The sequence below is a fragment of the Cebus imitator genome, unplaced genomic scaffold (genome assembly GCF_001604975.1).
Source record: "Cebus imitator isolate Cc_AM_T3 unplaced genomic scaffold, Cebus_imitator-1.0 Scaffold47, whole genome shotgun sequence".
Lineage (NCBI taxonomy): Eukaryota > Metazoa > Chordata > Mammalia > Primates > Cebidae > Cebus > Cebus imitator.
The window spans coordinates 1686718-1691239 of NW_016107362.1; positions in this window are offsets into that span (position 1 = coordinate 1686718).

Sequence of the window (4522 nt, forward strand, 5' to 3'; positions counted from 1 at the left end):
AGGTTGAAGCTAGGAAAAGCGGTGCTGTGGTTTAGATGTTTGTCCTCTCTAAATCTTATGTTGAAATGTGACCTCCAATGTTGGAGGTGGGGCCTCATGGGAGGCATTGGATCATGGGGCAGATCCCTCATGAATGGCTTAGTGCCATCCCCTTGGTGAGGAGTGAGTTCTTGCTCAATTAGTTCACACTAGATCTGATTGTTTAAAAGAAGCTTTGACCTCCCCCTTCTCTCTCTTGCCTTGTGATGCACCTGCTCCTGCTTTGCCTTCCTCCTCAAGTAAAAGCTCTCTGAGGCCTTCCCAGAAGCTGTGCTGATGTCAGCTCCATGCTTGTACAGCCTGCAGAACAGTGAGCCAATTAAACCTCTTTAGTTTATAAATTATCTAGTTTCAGGTATTTCTTTATAGCAATGCAAGAACGGACTAACACAAGTGGGATCCAGGCTCAAACCATTGCACTTCTCTCTGGTCTTCTAGGCAGTCCCTTTGTATTCGCATATTATCTTGGGGTGGGGATGCATTATGGCTACTGTGAATAAAACACAAGCTGCATTTTCCGCAAAAGAACTGCAGGACACTGGAACACTGACAGCTCTGCTTTGAAACCCCTCTGTCAGACGAGGTTGATTTCATCACTTCCCTCCAAGCTCTCACAGATGTAGTGAAGATTTTGAAAGGAGCCTCCTAGGGAAAGAGATCTGATGGGGTAAGAAACAGAAAAAAAAATAATAAAAAAAGGGGAGACTCTTGGGGCCACCAGCTGTAGGAACATTGGCAGCCTTGTCATGCAGGCTTGGGAACTGGGAAAGCTTCCTAGGCTTCCAAAATGTCTGCAGTATTTTTGGGTTTGTGGCCTTCAAATGCTTGGTGGACCTCTGCATATGAGAAATAGTTTCCAAACATATCACATGAAAAATATTTTCTTTTGGTCGTCTTAGGATTTGAGCTCATTTCTGATCCTACCAGTGAACACAGAGGCACTTCCTGACTAATGAGGTGTTTGTGGTAGCAGCCGCACTCAGCCCCACTAAACCACAGGATGATTTCTGCCTTGTGCATAGAATGCTAGAACTTTCTGGAAAACCCTAGAAAGGGCCAAGATGTGACTTTGTGGCTGATGCCTACCAGTCCTGAAGCCAGGGAGGTGTCCTATGGTTTCTTGCATGTCCCCACCCTGCTGGGTGGCTGGTTCCATTTCTGGAACAGCTTTGGAGCCTTCCTAAGCCTGGAATTGGCTACCTTTCCCAGGTGTTCATTCCTCCCTGTTGACTGCCCATAATGCACAGACCACTGATATGCTTTGGCTGTGTCCCCACCCAAATCTCATCTTGAACTGTCATCCCCATAACCCCTCATGTCTAGGAAGAGACCTGATGGGAAGTGACTTGAATCATGAGGGCTTTTTCTCCCATGCTGTTCTTGTGCTGGCGAGTTCATTCTCTGGAGATCCGATGGTTTTATAAAGCAGTTTTCCCTGCTGTTGCTCACACTTGCTCTCTCACCTGCCACCATGTGAGGCATGCCTTTGCTTCTCCTTCACCTTCTGCCACGATTGTGAGTGTCCCGAGGCCTCTCAAGTCATGCAGAACTATGAGTCAATTAAACCTCTTTCCTTTATGAGTTACCCAGTCTCGAGTGTATCTTTATAGCAGTGTGAAAAAGGAACAATACAACCACCAAACTAGTTACCAAGAGGATTTGGAGTCTGGGCAGTAGGAGAAATCACGAGATTTGCTCCAGAGGAATGTATGGAGACAGCCTGAACCAAACAACATCTTCTGGCCAACCAGTCTTGAGCGAAGCCCTGTTCTCAGGAAGCTACTAATTGTCTCAGAATTGAGCCAGCAGGCAAAGCCGTGCCTCCCTGGTTTTGTCTTGGCTACGGTTATGTCCACCAAAAAAAGACCACATGGACACCTGGCCCCAGAAGATAAAATTTTCCAGAGAAATTGTTAGAATGCACTGCCCTGAAAAATAATTTGTTTCTTATCACTATAAAATCTCAAAAATTAAAATGCTAAGGAAATGAGGATCTTCTGATAGCTAGCCTTTTCTGGTTAACAGGAAACTATTTTTATTTTCACCAGTGATGCTGAAAATCTCTTTCTCATGGATCAATGCCTGGGCTTGCTTTTAATCATAAAGGACCCTGCTGGGCTGCAGGCCACTGTGAGTCCAGATGACGTCGTCTGTAGAATGCAACACGTAAGCCACTGAGCCAAACCCGATTTCAGGCCTGCTGCTGGTCGCTGGTATCTTCTTTCTGTTTGGTTTTAATCAAACCTTTTCTATGCGCAATATTTTGTTATAGTGTGCTCCCTTTCCTTAAAAATCAAAGCAAAAAAATTCAACTTCTGAGCCCAGGTTAGCTGGGTTCCACTTGAGGAATGGCTCTGGTCGGAGCAAAACGTTTCGGCTCGCGCTTAGCGCCTGGCCACATTTTGCCTTTGGGATGACTTTAGCATTCACTTGGCAAGGGCATTTCCATTTGGCTCCCCGTGAAGTCATAGAGATTCTAGTTATTTCTGCAGTGTGTGATTGCCTGGTTTATTTATAAGAACCATCCATCAGGACTGAGCTGTTCTTGCGTCTGGAGCCACTTGTATTATCACAATTATGAAATGTTTATTTTCTTAGATCAGCTTGAGCTGATAAAGCACTTTTGAGCCACTAAGAATCTTGTAAGTCAAGATAGTTTAGATAAGGATATGATGTTTCCTGGTGGGGGCTGTATCAGATGAATCTATGGCCTCTCCCTTGATTGGGCTGTCACATTAAATGGGTGTGACCATCGCACATCCTCTGAGAGGTGGGGTCCCCTCCTTAGGAGGATTTGCAGCCAGCCCCCTTTGTTTCCTCTGGCTCACATCCCAGCTGGGAAGTGCAGCTCCCAGGAACCTGGGGAGATGAGGCCACCCCAGTGAGGCAGAGGCAAGTGATGAATGTTCCAGGGCCGCAAGGCCTATTTGCAACCACACTGAGCACAAGAAGCTCAAAGAAAATATTCCATATTAATGAGGGTTGAGCAGGCTCATGGATTTACATTCTAAGCACCAATCTGTCAGAAGGGGCAATCTGGCAGCGTCTGTCAAAAATGAAAGATGCACTTTCATTTGTTTAGTGAATATCCGATTGCCTCTTAGGCCCAGGTGATGCCCAAGATATAACAACAGTGAGAAAGGATGACCTTTTCCTCACAAATCTTACTTTCCCGTGGCAGGGTCAGACAGATAAGCAACTAGACATGAACTATACTGTCAGAGAGCGGTAAGACGCGTGGGCAGGGCCGGATAGAGAGTATGGGGCAGAGGGAGCGGGGGCTGCCCATTAGACAAGATGAGACAGCAGTGAAGAAGGGAAACAAACCAAGTGGTTGACGGGACAGGAGTTTCCAAAGCAGACGGAGCAGTGAGTGCAGGTGGCCTGAGAGCATGCGGGTTGTCAGCAGAGCAGGGGCCTGAGAGTTACCGCAGGTGAGGAGGAGAGGTAGGAAGCAAGGTCTGAGAGCAAGGAAGGGTGGGGGTAGATCGTGCAGAGCCTTTCAGCAGAGACTGTGAACTGTCTCTAATATCCATGTTCTCTCTTCCCTTTGTAATAAAATCCCGCCATCTTTGTGGGGATCACATGGAGACCCTATCTCCCAGCCTCTTGTGCAGCTGGATGTGGCTACATCAGTAAGTTCATGCTGATACGGACCACGAATGGAAATGGTTTCTGCTACTTCTTTGTTCTGTATTTATAAAATGGGCAACGGGCACTAGACGGGCAATGTTCCCCTCTTTTATCTTTTCTCAGAGACAGAGCAAAGACCTGGTGCTGGTGAGCCTGTTTCTTTCCTGTGGACAAGGCAAAGTCTCCAGGGCAGACGTTCTTGAAGTGTGGCCCTGGGATGTGCATCATCAGCATCATCTGGAAACTTACCGAAATGCAAATTTTCACACACCTCCCCCTGACCCAGAACTACTGAATCAGAAACTTCGGGGGTGGGGCTTATCTGTATGTTAAGAAACCCTCTAGGGGACTCAAGTTTCAAAATCGCTGCTGAGAACAGGGTTGTTCAACATCAGCAATACCTGCATTTTGGACTCATGTTTCCGTATTGTAGGGGCTGTTCGAAGTATTGCAGGATGGTTAGCAGCGTCTCTGGCCTCTACCCACTAGATGATACGAACACACACCCTTCTTTATTCCTCAGTTGTTAAAACTGAAAAATGTTTCCAGCCATTGTCAAATGTCCCTGAGGGGACAAAGTCACCCGTAGTTGAGAACTACTGCCCTAGAGGTTGGAGAAGCAACAAGACAGAAAGAACCTGGGTCTTCAGTTGGCCTTATAGAACAGAACCACTGTCTATCCCAAATGGCGCACCTGCCCTCTGGACTGCTGGTGGAGGATAGAGAAATTGCTGTTTTTGTTTGAGCAACTCTATTTTGAGTGCCTGTGCAGAAGCTTAAATTGCATCCCAGCTACTGCCAGCCTCTCAGGCCCTCCTAAGGACTTAAGACTTTCTTTTTTTTTTTTTTT